The sequence below is a fragment of the Rhinolophus sinicus genome, chromosome 3 (genome assembly GCF_057876585.1).
Source record: "Rhinolophus sinicus isolate RSI-liver-muscle chromosome 3, RSI-T2T, whole genome shotgun sequence".
Classification (NCBI taxonomy): domain Eukaryota; kingdom Metazoa; phylum Chordata; class Mammalia; order Chiroptera; family Rhinolophidae; genus Rhinolophus; species Rhinolophus sinicus.
The window spans coordinates 123,760,976-123,780,257 of record NC_142503.1 but is presented as its reverse complement, the minus strand read 5'-3'; the positions used below and the strand labels follow the sequence as shown (position 1 = coordinate 123,780,257).

Genomic DNA, 19,282 nt, shown 5'->3' with positions numbered 1-19,282 from the left:
GATAATAGTCTTAGATGAGTACTGAATTCCAGAAATCCTGTCTGAATTCTGAGCACTAACAGGTTGGGGAGGATAATAAAATAAGATATACGCCAACTGTGTGGTACTACTCTCAGTAAGCTTTCATTAGAGTATCATCCAATAATTTCTATTCATATTTTACTGTCCACCTTGAATTACAAGAGAAGCTGGAAAATTGTCCAGCTTCTTAGAATAAGTCAGAATTCTATTACTAAGAAAGAGTAGAATTGTTATTCTAAAGGTAACAAGAAGGCTCTGTCTAGGGGGACTAATGTCTATTTACTAGAAGGTTGAAATATGGCAAGATTTGAAAGAGTCACATGAGAAACTTTGATCAAGTAGCATTAAAGGAAAGAATAGGGTTGTGAGCTATCACCCCGAGCAGCTAAGTCAGGTACTATACTTCATTGGTTTAGACTTCTCTGCATTACTGTGATTTATTATTCTTCACCATTTAAGCATCTTTAAAGCAATTGACAGGAAAACTTCATTAATTTTGATTTAATTAACCTTATCTGATAATTAATAAAAAATGTTTTCTCTCTCCACTTATAATTTAATTACAGGGTTAAATAATAATGTTCACTCTGATTTTCATTATTTCATACCGTTCCATTCAGTTTACTTATACATCTCTAATAGTACATATTTGAAACTAAGCTATAACTTTCAATATTTCTCAAATTTAAATCAATGATTTAAATGTTTTGTTTTCTTATTTGGTCATTATTACATCATTCACTAATTAGGAATCTTCAGTTCAGCAATATATTTACATAGTAATAACAATAATATTAACGACAATAGTAACAGCTATCACTTTTCACTTGCTTACTATGTACCAGACATTTTATCATTCCTCTTTACAAAAACCTTAAGGGAGTACTGTCATTATCCTAATTATAGAAATGAGGAAACTGAAGTTCAGAGGGGTTAAATAATCTGACCAGGTCCACACATCTAGATAGAATTGGGGCCAAGTTATGAATATATGAAGGCCTATACTTTTACACACCGTAGGATCCTAAGTCCTGATGGCATTGAACCCCTAACCCTACTCTAGAACCACTACCTCCTGGTTTCTTGCACCAAGGAAAAATAAATCATTGTCTAGACCATATTGTCATGATATCCTGTTATTTGTAGTACGCTAAAATACATAAAAATATCTGTGGATCAAATATATTTTTAATAGTACACAGTGCAAAAAGTATAATTATAGAATAATATAAGGCAAGACAGATTTTGTTGTAAATTTCATAAGAACTGAAGATATATTTGGTCAGATGACGAAATCATATTTCCAAGCCAAAAATGAGAATATGCTTGAACATATTTAAACAAAGTATGTTTGTAATTTTAAATGTGTTTATATTAAATATTTTGTAAGGTATTAGATGTTTTATGCTTATCAGCATCCATATATTTTTAATTAGGTCTTAATGGTATTAATCAAGTAGTCATATTTTTAATTAATTTCAATTTTCTTTAATTAATTTCAAATTTCATCAGTTTTCTTACATCTTTGCTACCTTTATTCTTGAGTTATTCTAATTTGTCAATCAGTGTCACAACATAAACATCTTTTGAGACTTTTTTTAAAACATAACTTCTGGTATGTTATGTTTTACTTCTGGTATGTTTATGGTAGCTGAGCTGGACGGGAAAAAGTCTTAGATCACAATTATTTTTCACTTAAAGCTATGAAAACAGTGTTTCATCTTTGTCATTCATTGTTTTAAATAGTTCTATCTTTATTTTCCTTTAAGTAAATTTTTTTTGATTCAGAATTTTTTAGAAGTCTTTATTTTTGATTATGTGTCTGTGTGTATTCTTTTTCTTTTAGTTACCTTGTAACACAGTGAACCCTGTTTGGAATCTACATGGTCTTTGTGAGATTTAGAATATGGTTAATTGTAGTCTTTGTCTATTAATATTATTTTAATTATAATTCCTATTTCATATGCTCACTTTGTTTATACTATAATAGCTAATATTTATGATGGTATCATCATGATTTGTTCTCTGTTGTCTACTATCTCAAATATATTTTTTCCACTATTTTTTTCTCCATTTTCTACGTATTCCAGAAATGTTTCCCAAGTTTATTTGTGTATTGTTAGTCTGCTATTTACTGCCTCAAATTTTAGTTTCTGTCTTATTGGTATTTTTCTTTCTCATAATCTAATCCTGTTCTCTTTTAATTTTGCCCTATTTTGGTTTAAGAATAGAAAGTCATGTGCTAAACATACAGATTCTAAAAGCATTTGCACTTACCAGTTGTATCCTGGGGCAAGTTACTGAACTTCTCTGTATATCAATTCCTCATCTGTAAAACAAAAGAGTCATAGTAATTTCCTCAAGAGTCATGGAGACAAATGAGTTAATATACATAAAGTTATTAAAAGAATGTTTGGCACATATTACTATATAATTGTGTTATTACTAATAGATACAATGTACTCCTCTATCTGAATAAGAATATTAAAGTGTTCACATTTAATATTTAGTTACATTTCCTGAAATAATTACTCTAGAGAAAGGCTTTTTTAATATGGCATTTAGAAATTATTCATCTTTTTTAGTTGGAGAATGTTTTTGTTATGCCACATGAGCCAAGAAATTCATCTTGTATAAAGACAGCTCTAACTAACCTGGATTTAAAAGGCATAAAAAGTCCTTTTATAAAATCAAACATTGCATTAAGAATACAGGGAGACTCTTCATACAAAGAGTAGATCTCATAGGTCTAACTAGTCCTGACAATATCCATCCTTCTTTTTAATTTGCTCAATGAAAACTCCTGCTTTCACATGCCTAGTAGTACATGTCAAGTGTTGCTCTAAGCACTGATGCCTCCCTTTCTTGGAACTTAAATATTTAAGTTTGGAGAGACAGATGTTGCTGCTGCTGATGATGATACAGTTGTTCCTCTGTATCTGCAGGGGCGTTGGTTTCAGACGGCCCACGGGTACCAAAATTCATGGAAGCCTAAGTCCCTTATATAAAAAGGTGTAGTATTTGCATATAACCTATATTTGCATATAAACTATAACACAGTATGCCTCCACATCACTTTGTGTAGAGAAGAGTGCTCAATGGGTGGCAAATTCAAGTTTCGCTTTTTGGAACTTTCTGGATTATTTTTCTCTGAATATTTTCAGTCTGTAGTTGGTTGAATCCATAGATTCAAATCCCACAGACACAGAGGGTTGATTGGCCTCCCCCCCACTCCGCTTCAAGATTTTGTTTCTCAGTCTAGTTGTGTAGGACACAGCTCCCTGGCCCATGCTAGTATTATGAGCCTTGCACTCCCCTGAGGGCTGATGCAGTCGATCACCGGTCATTGGTTGGCTGCTCACAGCAGCTTATGAGCAGCTCTCATGGGCTGCCGGCCGCTCCTGGCAGCACAGGGTAGCCCAATGCAGCACACAGCAGCTCACGCCAACCTCCAGCTGCTCATGGCAGCCCAGCTCCAGGGAGAGCTGTTGTTCACAATCTTAGCTGTAGAGGGCGCAGCTCACTGACCCATGTGGGAATAGAGCCAGAGATCTCTGCGTTAGGAGCACCACGCTCCAACCACCAGAGTCACCGGTCAGGCCCAAAGTAATTAATTTTCACCAGTGGTAAGTGCTACAAAAATATAAAACCAGGAAATGGAATATAGAGTGATTTTAGGGGCAGGATTGACTATTTTAGAAAAGATGGTCATTAAAAATGTCTTGAAGAAGCATCAGTTGAGGCAAGAACTGAATACCAAGAAGTAGTCAAATCGTGCAAACATCTCTGGAGGGTCTTTTCAGTTTCTAGTGTGAAAATGAGTCTGCTGGGCTCAAAAAGGCCAAAAAAAAAAAAAAAAGAAAGTCCAGTATGGCTATAAAAATGATCAAGGGAGAGAGACTTGACATGAGGTCAAGCAAGATGGAGAAAAGAGGAAATCATGTAGCAAATTGCAGATAAAGACAAAAATGTATTTTATTTTAAAAGCCAATGGGATTTTGATGCAGGATAGAATCATTATGTTTCTTATATGGAAAGGTGATTATAATTGCAAGTATGGAAGCATGGAAAACCATTAAGAAGAATATTACTGCAGTTGAAATGAGAGATGGTAATACAGATGGGTGGTAACAGTAAAAATGTTGGATAATAAGTTATGAACTTATAGGAACTCAAAGAGAACTGACCTGGCAGGTGAAAGGAAAAAGGGAGGCAAGGCTGACTCATATACAAACAAACACATATGTACACACAGGTACATACATACGCGTATAATAGCTATGGAGTATTTAATTAGGTATACCTATATCTACGTATGTACAAACATACACATTTCTCATTAAAATATATTCATGCTCCTTTCTTCAAAGTTCTGATCAAGTCCTTAATTCTATAAGAAAACCTTAATACGGGAGGTATAATAGTAGTTCAAGTAAGAGATGATGAAGACCTGAAATAGGGTCAGAAATGGAGGCCTTGAGAGTAAAACACAAATGCTAGAGGAACTAAGAAAAAATCATCAGGAAGCAGTGATTAATTATATTGGGGATTGGTGGGGGTTGGTCAGGAGAAGAAAAAACAAAGCTTAGTCCAAGATTTAGAGGTTGTACGCTTTGAAGAATAGTGCTGTCATTAAGAGAAATAGGCAAGCCAAGAGTGGATGTCACTTTGGGAGAGAAGGTCATGAGTCTTGTTTTAGACATATTGAATTTGAAATAAAGTCAAGTGGAAATGCCTCATGTTCTTTGGGGATATGGTACCATCTCTCAGGAGAGAATGAGATTGTAGATGTAGATTGGAGAGTATCTGTATAGAGGTTATGGCTGAAGCTATGCAAATGAATACAGTCCTGATAGGAGAGAATAGAGAAAGAATCAGAGAACAAAGACAACATTTCTAAAAGTACTCTGCCTCCTCCCTTTCCGTTCCTTTTTATATGGTCATAAATACGTCAGAGCAAACAGGAATAAATCCAGCACAGATTAGTCATTTTCAAATTATTTCTTCTAATGTCTGCTTAAAGCATAACTACCACCAAATTCATGTTCTTTATAGGTAAGACAAGATATGTGAATGGATTCTTTTTGGTAATTTCAATATGGGAATGTCATGCAGGGTGTCATGCAGGGTCTCAGCTCCCGCTCCCCACATAAGAACACAGGATATGGTGAGGCCAAAAAGGAACACTCACGGAGCCACAGATAGGGAAGTAACACCACTATATTCTCGCTGGTGGCTGGGTTGGAGACACAGGAAGTAGGAGCCACACTGTCCGCAACCCACCATCCTAACTACAATCCGCACTTGCCAGCCACCATCTTCTTGCTAGCCCCCATTTGCTGCTAGCATAGCCACAGCAGTTATATTAGTGGCCAATGGCTCACTGGTTACAGCTGACGGTCAACTAGCCACAGCTGATGGCCATCCAATCACAGTTGATGGCCATTTACTACCTGAGCCAGCACCTTTCCACGTGAGGGCGAGAGCCTGGAAACTGCACTTCTGGCTCTGTCCCCACAGGAAAGTTGTATTTTACACTTTTCTTTTAATTAAGGCATTTATATCCAGCACCTCCTTTCAAGTCCAGTTCTCTGTGATAGCAACTTGTAAAGGGGGAACTAAAATGGTGTACAAAATTGATATGAACTATTACTTTTCTCAAATTCAAAGGAAGTGGACCTTTACAGACTTCTGTCAGAACGAATTAAAATATAATCCTTTTTTTTTTTTTACTGGAGAAAATTTCATTGTTTTATATTAGCTTACCTTCTTCAACTGCTTTGGGAAAATGTTAGCCATTCCTCTTCCGTTTTACAGTTTTCAGTAATGCTGTGTCTTGATCCCTCAAAAATGATGGTGCTGGAAAGAATCAATAGAGATAATCTGTTCTTTACGTTATCTTCTAAATTGAAATTGCTCAGATAATAAGTATTTATTGTGTGGATCTCAAATATTACAGTACATCAGACTCACTCAGGGTGCTCTTTAGAAATAGAGATTCTGGGGCTCTGCCCCCAGAGATCCTGAGTCAGAAGGCTAACGTAAAGCAGGAATCTGCATTTATCACAAGCGCTGTACTTGCTGCTGATACATTTAGTGGATGGACCTCAGTCAATATATTAAAGACTGATGTATTGACTCTTCGCAGGTTGCCTAACATTGTATACAATGACGTAACTAGAATACCTAACTAGATGATTTTGTTTAATCATTAATTCTGCAAAGATTTTTCTGCTTAAATCGGGGACAGGAGAGACTTTGGCTAGACTGACTGAGACTTTGGCCTCTAGCTGAGAACTTTTTACGGATGGACTTAACGTGGACATCATCATCCTGATATGCTCTTTGTTTATGGCAGATACTAAATTACCTTCACCTTCATAGACAACTCAATCTCAGTTTTTCTTTACACGACCTTTTTTTTTTTTAATCGCTAATTAAATTTCTCAAGATTTTCACTTTCATGACTATCACAACAGTTGCATGATTTTGTTATGATATTACTTTTAACCCAAACAATACTGCTTTTCACAAGTGATTATATGTCTGACACTATATTTTAAAATTACAAACATGGTAGAAAACCTGGATAATTATTAGTCCCAAAAAAATGTTATTGCATATAATTCCTGTATGTTTTCTTAAATCAAGATTTGTTTGTGTGTGTGTGTGTGTGTTTTCTTAAATCAAGATTTGTGTGTATGCACGCACACATATAAAGTCATGCTCTGCTTAATGATAGGGATACATTCTGAGAAAAGCGTTGTTAGGTGATTTTTGTCTTCGTATGAACATCATAGAGTGCGATTACACAAACCTAGGTGTTATACCCTACTACACACCTAGGTTATATGGTAGAGCCTATTGGTCCTAGGCTATAAACCTGTACAGTGTGTTACTGTATAAAACAACACAAGATTAAATCAAGCACAAGAGAAAATGATGCAATTAAGAGACTTGGTAAACACAAGATGTATGAGTCTACTACCTACCTACGTAACACAGCATATTGCTTTACAGCAATTTTTTTTTTATAAATAGAAAGAGTACACTCTAAAATAATGATAAAAAGTGTAGTATAGTAAATACATAAACCAGTAACATTGTCGTTTATTATCATCATCAAGTATTACGTGCTGCATATAACTATATGTGATATAATTTTATACTACTGATAGTGTAGTAGGTTTGCTATACCAGCATCACCACAAACATATGAGTAATATGGTGCTCTACACCTTATGATGACTATGGTGTTACTAGGAGATAGGACTATTTCAGCTCCATTATAAACTTACGGTACCACCATCATATATGCGGTCTGTCATTGAAATGTTGTTACACAGCATATATAAATATATACATATATGTTCATATTTATAGATATAGATATACTCATAGATATAGATAGAGGTAGATAGATATAGATATTGCTATAGATGCTATTGCTATAGATATTGCTATAGATGTATATATATATATACACATATATATATGAGGTGTAATCAGAACTGCTTCAGAAAGTGGCAAGAACAATGGCATAAGTGTGTTCAAAGTGAGAGGGAGTGTTTTGAGGGGAATTAATGGCAATAGTCTTTTACTATAATACATTTTTTTATTTAAACATTCACCATATCTTTTGACCACACCTTGTATATATGCATATCTCGCAGCTACTGCAGGTTTGGTTCCAGACTATCTCAATAAAGCTAGTATGACAATAATGCGAGTCATAATATTTTTGTTAGTGGAGGGTCTTGCCTTCAATTTGTAAAAAATGCAACCTCTGTGAAGTGCAATAAAGTGAAGCACAATAAAACAAGATATACCTGTTTGTGTGTATACTTGTATAACAGATAGATATAGTAATACATGTCAGATAGATATAATATATGCATATATATGTGAAGTGTTTAGAGTAATAGCAATCTTTTCCCATCAATATTCAAAACTTATCATGTATTACCAGAGATTTAGGCTGTACTGAGATTTGAAGTATTTTCTAGTTTTAAAAGATTCAATAATTATTACAGCGAATAGGATGAAAAAAGGAGAATGTCAGTCTCCTAGAAGATTTTTTCTTAAGGCTTTTGAAAAGTCATTTTAGAAATCTATTCTTTCAAAAATCATACCTCTCACAATGAAAAGCAAATTGAAATAGTCTCTGGCAGCTCTCTGAAGTTGTTAAGCAACTACGTGAGGAGAAGTGTGATTTTGGAGAGTCAGAGAAGCTTGTATTTGACACAACCTAAATTCATTTAGAGATGCTTTGAGTGAATCGTCGAATTTAACTGACATTTAATAGTTGGGGGAAAAAGATACTGCATTTGAGCTAAATTACTGAAGGGTTTAATACACATCTTTTCTTTGTACTGTGCATAGTCCACGCCAAATTGAAGTGTGCCTGCAAAATTTCTCCTATACATGAGTAGGGCACCGAAATGGAAAACAACTGGTCAGTTGTGCTTGAGCTCTTTCAGAGCAACTGAAATGCATCCTGAAGAAGCCCAACACAATTGGAGGTGCACCTATACTGTTAAGGACAATTCACTTGGACCTCAACTTAATTCAGAGATTTTAAACATTTATACAGAAATCTCAATCCTTAATCCTTGCTTACTTTGCTTCCAAAACTTTGCACTATGTTTTGCAAGAATAATATGCTTCAAAGATATGCCTAGATATATGGCTGGGGATAAAAACGGAGCCACCTGTGAAGGATATGTTATTTAATTTATTATCCAGTGTTGTCATAAAATGTATAGCCAAGTGAAACAGGAAGGCTTTTTTGTTTTAAGAAACTTTTGAGTTATATCCATAGATTCTCAGAGCACTTCACTTTTAGCTACTAGCTTCTCCATAAGACTACAGTGAAAATCTAAACTTTATCCATAAAGCTTAATTAGAATGTTTAATTTAAGATATAATTATAGGACACCTAACATAATCAGTGATGGAAAACTGTAGAAATATACTCTATGAGGATAACATATTATTTTGTTCACAGTTCATGAAGCTGTAAAATGTAAAGCGGTAAATAATTAATATGATAACTTTATATTCATCTTTAAGTATAATATAAAAAAAAGTAAGATTGCTTTAAAATCTTTGCCTGATCATTTAATCCCAGTAAAACACATATGTTTATACATTATCTTGGAGCCAGTTAAAAATGTGTGAACTACGCTTCAAACATAAAATCATTGAAATAATTTTATAGGGTAAGGCTAAAAATTCTCACAATGAAAAACAAGGATTTTTCCCCTGATGATGTATTCTAAGTCTACTTTCTTGATGGAAGTGTTGGTGTTTGTGTGCAGATCTCTTCCTAATCTCTGTCATAAACCTACCATAAATCTCTAGACCAAAAAAACGGGCTCTTGTTCATATGGTACTGCCTGGCAGCTATGCACTCTAATTAGTCAAGGTCACTTAAATACATTTTGCATGAAGCACCTAAAGCTCAATGTGCCATTTTGTGTATTTATCAAATTACTAATCAATATGCTACACCGCAGTTACCACCATCCTTCAGCTACCAGAGAATGCTACATGAATTAAAATTATCCAGGCTGTCATCTGCATAAACAAAATTAGTGCATGCCATTATTTTTCATGATAGAGAGCAATGGAATGTGTTCTAAACAGATATGAATCACCATCAGTATTTTACATAAGCTTAAAATGCTTTATTTTAAACTTTAACAAACCTAGTATTAAACTGGCTTCGATTTCACTTTCTCTCTCCAACATACTATTACCTCCACTCTATTGGTAAAGTAATTTATTCCATCCTCTGTGGAGAGCCAGGATCTTATTTGCCAGCATATTTATCTTTCCTGCCACTGCACTGTCATTCATCTGCAATCTCCACAGAGGACCAGACCTGTACAGAATTGCAATTAGGATTGATTCAACTAAATCCAGGCCACAGAACTGAAGCTGACAGGGTGACCTCAAGAGAATTTAAGATGTTGGGTTAGAAAACACACAAACAAACACACACACACACACACACACACACACACACACACACACACACACAATTTAGATCCACAATTCATTAGTTTCTCCATATACTTATTCTACATCGGACAAGAATACACATTTTAAAAACATTTTTGGTACCACAATGAAGAAATAAACTGCTTCTCAGCAACTTTGAAAACTTAAAAAAAAAAGAAATTCCATGGAAATATCTATGTAGAGGTTTAAGCGGCAGTTTGTAAAGAACAGAAACCTAATTTCCACTGAGGTTGTGTATCTTAAGCTTTCTCTTCAATCTCTGCAGAAGTGAAACAGAATGCAAAGCAGTACAGATAAAGTTGCTCTGTTCTCACACCCTTGTTCTGACAGATTTTTGTCAGTTCCATCATAATCACCAACAGAGCATCACTTGGGTGTCATTTGAATGGTCTAATAGAATTTCCTAAATAATTCTTGGTTCAATAAGACAGTGTTGTGGTTTCAAACTGCAGTAGTAGCTGCAAGCACTGGCAATAACCTAAGAGTTTCTGTGACCTATCATCTATAACATGTCATATCCATCCTGAGGTTCTGCACTTTACATTAGGAGTCATGTATTATAGATGACCTGTCCTCATCCTTGTTACACAGGAGAGGGGAGGAAAGTTTGCCATCAGGGAATGAGTCAGACTTACTCTGTAAAGTAAAAAGGAAATTGGAAACGCATAATAACAGTAGCTGAGTAATCTTCTCTAAGTAGATTTTTCTTTACATTTTTCTCTCGGGAGACAGAATGTTGCTCTCCCAAAGGGATAATGTTGGATGGGTAAGAACAATCTGATTTAATCTAATAAAGGAAATGAGAACATTGCAGAAAGCAAAATTCAATAAAGGAAAATCAAACTGAGCAAAAGAGAGGATTATGTAGTTTGGTTAATAGAATAGGGGATGAGGTGTCAAAACTCTCTCATTCTTTTTCCCTGCTTAATCAAATCACTTCCAGAAAAAGAGTCAAAAAAAAAAATCTTCCCTTCTCCACAATATAGTGAAAGTCTATCAAAAAGTGTCATAATGGCCATTAAGATTTTAAGTTTTTTTTAGGTACACTGCAATGAATTTTGTGAGCAAAAGAATAGTGAATTCTGTTCTCCCATATGAAGAACACATTTTTTCCCTTGATATTGAAATGGCAGCTGAACTTTACATACAATTCTCAGAATCGTCCATAGGAATACAAGGAGAAAATAAGGTTTCATTCAGTGTCACTGAGACTTTCCATGTGTGTTCACTGGAATATTAGTTTTCAGACCTTTAAATACAGGGCAAACTCTACAACATATCTCGCATATTCACAGCAGTATCTTACATATAAATACTTTTGGGGGAATAATGAGCTAGATTGTGTATAAACTATTTGCTATTCATGTTATTTGAAAAGCATGATGCTGTTTATCATCATACTGATTTTCATATTTTATTACAACCAATCAAAAAAGTGTCTAGCAAATACCTGAAAATTTTTGTTTATAATAATTTGATCCCTTGATGTCTGAAGGAGCAAAAAGAGAAATAAAGTATAAAGAATTCACAGAAGCAGTTGCAGCAGTATGATGCCCCTACTTACAAAAGGAAATTATTTCTTGTTTCTGTTTTTAAAAACTAGGAACCTGCGCTTATACAGTCACAGAACCTCCACTAGAAATAAAATTATAGAGTAGCTATGATACTCAGGTAGTTAAAATAATTAGCAAGTGAGAAAGAAAAACTACTTCATCAAGTGTTTGTGGCAGTTGGGGCACCATACAATTTAAGTTTGATTCTCAGTTTTGCATCACAGAAGCTACGTTTTATCACCATGAGGTGAGTCACATTAACCATACTCCAAAAACTGATTCATCCACCCAAATGCTACACTTTTTTAACTGAAAATATGGGATATTTATCTCTAGTTACCAAAATGCATCAATTTGTTTTCTATGACACTATTATCTCAAAATTAAGACACCTGAAAAAAACCAAATTTGAATTATAAAGTAGTTTAGTTATGCATGTGTGAAGTCAGAACAAAGGGAGCCTAACAGTTTTGCCTGCTATTTGATCTCATCTATGGTAAAGCCTAGAGCTTTTAACAGTAGTGTTGATCAGATATAGTGTTGAATGAGTGCTGATCAGGTCTTACTATCCATTTCCAATGTTGCTTAGTACTTAACAAAATCTCCTATCATTAAAACACTCCCATATAATGGACATGCTTTCATTATAGGTTATATTTTTATTAATTACACTTCTATTGTGGCTTTTTTTCACAGACATATTTTAAGTCCCTCATGAGATTAAAGAAGGACCGCTACTCTAATCCAATCACAGATATGAAATATTTTATGGCCTTTTTATGATTAAGAAGCTTTTCACAGGTGGCTAATCTCATTCACTTTATGGTAAGTGTTTTTATTTTTAGCTCCTGATATACTGTTTAAATTGCAGGGTGTTTATCTTAATAAAACCTACAGACTGCTGTGCACTGGCTGACTGCAAATATTATCTGTGTGGACAGGCTAGGTAAAAAACTCCATAAAAATGTTCTTATGCATCAGTGATTTTAAAATAGCATCTATTATTTTATTATTGACTATAAAAGAAACTTATATTGTATAAGATTAGATATTTTCAACTGTAGATAACAGAAAAGCCATCTAAAATTGGCTTATATAATAAGAGTATTTATTATTTACTCCAACAAGAAATGCAGAGCAAGTAGCATTCCAGGGCTGGTTTATTCACTGACTCAATGACATCATCAAAAAGCTATGTAGCTATGATTTTTCAGCTCAATAAGCTTCAGCATAAATGTTATTCTGCCTGATGGTGGCCAGATAGATAGATAGATAGATAGATAGATAGATAGATAGATAGATAGATAGATAGACAGACACATGGAATCTTTTGCAACATATCAATACCCAGCCATGAAAAAGGGTTTATTCCTTCTGGCTCATTATTTTATAAGAACAAGAATATCTGTATATCATGTTTATGTCTAAATTAATCACTAGCAAGGACAATGGAACCCAAGTAATTGTTTTAGACAAACTAGTGATTCTCAAACTATATGATGCAGCAAAATCCCCTAGAGGGATTGTGAAAACATAAAGCATGGGTCCCCATCAAAAAAGTTTCACACCAGTATGTCCGAAAGTCCACTTATAGAATCAGGAAGTATCTTATGCATCAGAAGAATCAAATTCAGTGACTACTATGGCGACACATGCACAAAAATTTCAGGCTTCATTATATTAAGAAATTTAAAAATAAATTTCACCTAAGATTTGTCCTTTATAGGAAAATTTTATGGCAGTATGTTGAACATAAATATCAATAAAATACATTGTATTTTGAGCTTTATGCTTAGGCTCAAACTACGTTTATCTGAAACCTAAAAAGTAAAAAGCAAAACAAAAAATCAAATATAATTTAAAAGCTGCAAGCGTTTTTTTCTAGTTTACAATAAGTGAAGAATCTGTTGCAGACCAATAGATTGTTTGGGAAAAACAATCTCAATGAGCCAGAGGAAGAATTTAGAATGCAAGTGAGATAAGGAGAGGGAGTATGGGGACAAACTGAATGGGTTTCCCTGGATTTTCCAGAACAGATAAGAATACTCAGGTACCTCCATAACTCACAATACACCCAGAGTGGCACAGTTTGGAACATAATTGCCACGGAGTGTTTCTCAAACTTTAATGTGCTTGTGCATCAATTGGGGATCTAATTACAATGCAGAATATGATTTAAGAAGTCTGGAGCAAAGTGTGAGATTCTGTGTTTCTAACAAGTTCCCAGGTGTTGTCAGTACTTTCAGAACCAGAGTTAATTTTGAGTAGACAAGTTTTATAATCGGTTTTAAACACTTGTCTAAGTGTACCTTGCTACAACTGCCTGTATAAGTATTGCCTAGGGCACTCATAAAATAGCAGTGAGGAGCTACTGAGAATTGCTGCAGGAAGGGAACTGGACAATGGATTAGAGGAGAATAATAGGTATCAGGGAAATCAGTAAAAAGACTATCTCAATAGTCCATAAAAGAACTGACTAAACTTGGAACTAATTAACCAGGAAGTTGAAAAGGAAGAAACATTTTTAAGGAGCTATTTATGCTGTAGAATAAAAGAAACTGGTAAATATTATTTATTACATATAAACATAAAAAAGGCAAAAAAACACAAAAAAAACTCTAACCTGGAATAAATGGGCTGATAAATTGGTATTCACCAAGATAAGGTACAAAGAGGAGAAAAAAATTTAAAGAGATATGAGTTCAATTCTAAATGTGAAGATTTCGAACTTGAAAAGTACATGTACACGTACACACATACACACACACACACACACACACACACACACGAGAGTTGTATGGCTGGGTCTGGAGCAGGTTGAGATCAATATTTTGAAAGTGTCAATCCATTGGTGATAGTTAAAACCATTGGAGCAAGGTAGCCCAAGTATTATAAGGTGAGAAGAAAAGAGATAAGAAATCATAGTCAATATTATCATTTAAGGGACCCATTGAGAAAAATAACCTAACAAAAAAGAATAGAAAATAATGATCAGAGAAGTAGAGAGTATAGAAATGGAAGAGTGGCAATTATTTTGAAGAGAGTGGTCAAGAGGACCCAAAGGTCAAGTAAAATGGGAACTATCACTCACTGTATTGGGTTATTAGGAAATCACCGCTGACCTTGGCAGAGGAATCAAATAGAAGTGGGGGAAAAAGATAAATTAAGAGGAAAATAATAGTGTACATATGAAAAAGTATGATGGGGATTATATATATATACAAGGGATTATAACATCTACAGAGAAAAGCAGTAGATGGTGGGGACCTAATAGAGGAACTCAAAGGATATATTTAACCTACTTCAAATTCCCAGGAGCAAGGAATTTTGCTAACAGTTCCACATTATCAGAGCATTTGGATTTACATTTGAAAGTGTGTCAAGGAAGGGGGTAAAAAAAAAAACGAGCTGTTTAGAATATTTTTGATAAGTCCACTGAGTTAAGATATTTCATGAATAAAATCTGAAATAAGCAGCAAAAGCAGAGGACACAACGCCATGGTAATAAAGACCTTGTGAGATAGGAACAGCCTTAGGAAAAGGGGCAGATTTGTTTGGATTTCAGAAGGGAGTGGGAAGGAGGAGGGGAGGGGAGGGAGGAGCAGTGGGTGAGAGAGAGAAAGAAATACGATTGTGGAAATAAGACCACAGGGCAAAGTGCCTGCCAAATGATTTGATTTAGAGGTCGAGAAGACTTTTAACTGATGTCAGGGACAGCTGAAGACTTGCCAAAACCGTGGTTTAAGAACTCCAGAGAATGTCGTGTGTAGTCAGAAAGTGTTCAGAATACTGACGCTGGATTACCGTTCTGTAACCAGGGGTGGGACAAGGCAGAACACGTTCATGCCAATTGTCCAAGAACAAGAACACATCAAGAGGGTAGGGTAGTGCCATACCTAACTCGAAAAACCAGAAGTAAAACTGACAATGGAAAATCTGGACTTTTAACTTTGGCTCAGTAAATACAGTTAAGCGGGAGTGCAAGATAAGAAGACTAAGAGGAAGGACAGACAGGAAAACGGAGTTTCCACAGATAATGCTTCTCTTCAGAGACTAGAGCAGTGGAAAACTGAAACTGACTGATAATACTCCAGGTTAAAGCGTGGGCCAGCGTCAGAAAATATCATTATATGCCATGACTATTAGAAGCAGCTTTAGTTAAGAGGAATAGAGAAACAGCTAAGAAAATTAATGAAGTAGAACAACACAGAAATTTAAGGTGCCATTAATTGTTTTCAAAAAGAACAAAAGAAATGGAAATAGAAAATTAAGGAACTGAAAACAAAGGAGTTCAAGAAAAGATCACATAATCCACACATACACGCAAAAAAGTTCTGTAGCTTATAAACCAAAACAGCAGCATGTAAAAATAGGTTAAATACAAGGAAGGCTGGGGAAACTGCCTACATAATTAAAGGGGGAACTGGAGAAATAGGAAGAAATGGTGAAATTAAGTCTATTGTTTTCATAAACCACTGCGATAGGATGGAATGCATAGGTAAATTCGTTTTGCTTGTACAGTGTCAGGTTGAAGAACTGTAAACGAGTTACCTAAAAATGGCATTTTTATTTTTAAAAATAAACTGTTCAGAATCAAAGGAGATAATGCAAGTAAAAGTGTTTTGAAGAAGTTAAGTGCTCTATGTGGAATAGAAGGTACTATTAACTTTACTGTGATTCCAGGACTGGTTTTCAGTCATTATACCCTTTTTCGTATCTAAGCAATGTGAATTCATTCTATGGCTAAGATGTCATTATCTTGTATCAAAGCCTCTAGTAAATTCTAAATATATTTTATCTCAGAATGTACGTTCTGTCAACTCATTTGCAATGCTACCAAAAAAATCCATCCATCAATGTTTCTAGCTTAACTTGTTTTTGATTAAAAGAAAACAATTTTCCCATGTGTTCTTTCTTAACAACATTCTTATTTTATGAATATTTGTATCCCTCTTTCAAGAAGAACAAAAAAAAAAAGAGGCTATACACCAAAGGCACAATTTTAGTAGGTTTAAAAATGTAAGTACAGTAAATCAATATCTTTCAATCTAGAATTCTGTTATAAATATTCCTATTAAAACACAACTCTATCCCCCAGTTCATATTAAAAGGGAAGAACTTTGCAAATGATGAAATGAAATAAAGATTACAACAATAGGATTACTTCATAGAAATATAAGACAATCAGAGGGTAATATACATATATGTGCTGCATTTCCTCTTTCCCTAAAAATTAATTTAGAAAATTTTCAGGCCACGCACATTGGAAAAAGTATTATGGATGAACCATATGAAATTGCCAAGACTTGACTATGGTTTGCCCCACAAAGTATCAACTTCTTATTGTTAAGCCTATATTAAATGTCTCTGATTACTTAGCATTTTGAAAATAACCTCATCATATTAGTTACAACTCAAGATACTTCTGAATTTTTATTTTTTTTAATACTTGACTTGCCTGCTAATGCACTGAAAGTTTTACAACTGGCTCTCGAGAAATAAATGCTCACTCTTTCTGGTTTCAGAAAATTAACAGTATTTTAAGACTTTGTTATACTTTCCAGGCACCAAGTTTGGATTTCTAGGGTCACAAGAACATCTGCTTGGAGAACACATTTGACTTTCTTAAATATTTGCTTTGAAATTATGACAATCTCGCTTCCAGATCATGTCTCACATATATTACTTTCATTGGAAATAAATTCATCCAAAAACAAATTACACTTATACATTCCAGGTTATTTTCTAATGTATTTACCATATTATTTCAAAGTATTTAGTCCATTTGGCTAGATAAACATGGATTATTTTTCTTTTTTCTAAATTTATTTTGCAGTTACAGTTGACATTCAATATCATTTTGTATCAGTTTCAGGTGTACAGCATTGTGGTTAGACATTTATATAATTTATGAAGTGATTCCCCCAATTAGTTTAGTATCCACCTGGCGCCATATACAGTTGTTACAACATTATTGACTGTAATCTCTATGCTATACTTTATATCCCTGTGACTTTTTTGTAATTACCAATATGCATTTCTTAATCCTTTCACCTTTTTCAGCCAACTCCCCAACTCCCCTTCCCTCTGGCATCCATCAGTTTTGTTCTCTGTATCTATTAGTCTGTGAAAACTTAATTTTTAAATGTGGTGGAAAGATTCTGTTAAAATTTTAAATAACCTCCTGATATATTTATATAGCATTTATTTCCAATGGATTTGGATTTATTTATATTAAACATTTTTCTTATTGTTGTCTCTCCATATGACAAGTTAGACATATTTAAACTTTATATGAAAGACTCAGCATAAAAAGAAGTTAGCCTCAACAGTATAGAACTGAAACATAAAGCTTTTGCTTTCCTTATCAACAGAGCCAATTTGTTCAATTTTGTGTACAACTTAAAAAGCTGCATAAGTATGAAAACAACACTGTCATCCTAAAATTAGGAAACCTCTCAAAGGACTCAACTACTATAAAAAATTCAGAATTTCCCAAATGTTTTGCAGATGAATAAAAAAAGAGCCCATTCTATGATCATATATTATTTCTCTTGCAAATGTCATATATGGGGTAAATGTAGATGATTTCTTTTCTAGATTAAATGAAAATAAATGTACTATCAATTTTATGACCCTTTCCACAAACTGTTGTGAAATAGATCTAACGGCCACTTGAAATTATTTCAGAGCCACTTAAAAGTATTTTCAAAATGTTCTAATTATTAAAGCCATTACATGTCATTATGACCAAGTAGGAATTATTCCAAATATGCAAGGCTGGCATTGGAAAATCAATCAATCCAAGAAATCCTCCATATCAACAGGCTAACAAAGAAAAATATGTTCATTCAATTGACTCAAAGAAAAAAAAGCATTTGATAAAAGCCAACACCCATTTTCAGCAAGTTAGGGATAGAAGGGAATTACCTTATTACCTTAGTTTGATAAAGAGCATCTATATAAACCTATAGCTAACATCATACTAACAAGTAAAAACAATGCATTTTTCCTAAAAAAGGGAACAAAGCAAGGATGTATGTTTCCACTATTCTGAACACTGGAAGTTCAGTGAGTTCAATAGGCAAGAAAAAGAAACAAGAGGGATACAGATTGGAAAGGAAGAAATACAACTCTTCTATATGAAGAAGACATGATTGTCTAGTACACAGAAAATCCCAAGGAATTAACCCAAAAAAAAAAGAAAGAAAAAGAAACTCATAAATCTAGTAAGTGAGCAGTATCATAGGATTAACACAGAAAAATCAATTGCATTTCTGCAACAATGAAAATGAAGAAACAGAAATTAAAAACAATACTATTGGGGCTGGCCTGATGGCTCAGGCGGTTGGAGCTCCATGCGCCTAACTCCAAAGGCTGCCAGTTCGATTCCAACACGAACCAGTGTGCTCTCAACCACAGGGTTGCCGGTTCAACTCCTCAAGTCCCGCAAGGGATGGTGGGCTCTGCCCCCTGCAACTAAGATTGAACACGGCACCTTGAGCTGAGCTGCCTTCCGGATGGCTCAGTTGGTTGGAGCGCAGCCTCTCAACAACAAGGTTGCCGGTTCTACTCCCAAAAGGGATGGTGGGCTGCGCCCCCTGCAATTAGCAACGGCAACTGGACCTGGAGCTGAGCTGCGCCCTTCACAACTAAGATTGAAAGGACAACAACTTGACTTG

At 34.6% G+C, this 19,282-nt stretch overlaps 1 long non-coding RNA gene across 1 annotated transcript in view; it reads right to left on the bottom strand.

The window, feature by feature from the left end:
* Nucleotides 1-19,282, bottom strand: part of LOC141570618 (uncharacterized) — a 424,578-nt gene that overhangs the window by 230,510 nt on the left and 174,786 nt on the right. The window contains exons 5-6 of the long non-coding RNA XR_012494826.2: nt 5,788-5,880; nt 2,299-2,350 (exon numbers count right to left, since the gene is read on the bottom strand). This is a non-coding gene — a long non-coding RNA (uncharacterized LOC141570618). The remainder of the gene's footprint in view (nt 1-2,298; nt 2,351-5,787; nt 5,881-19,282) is intronic.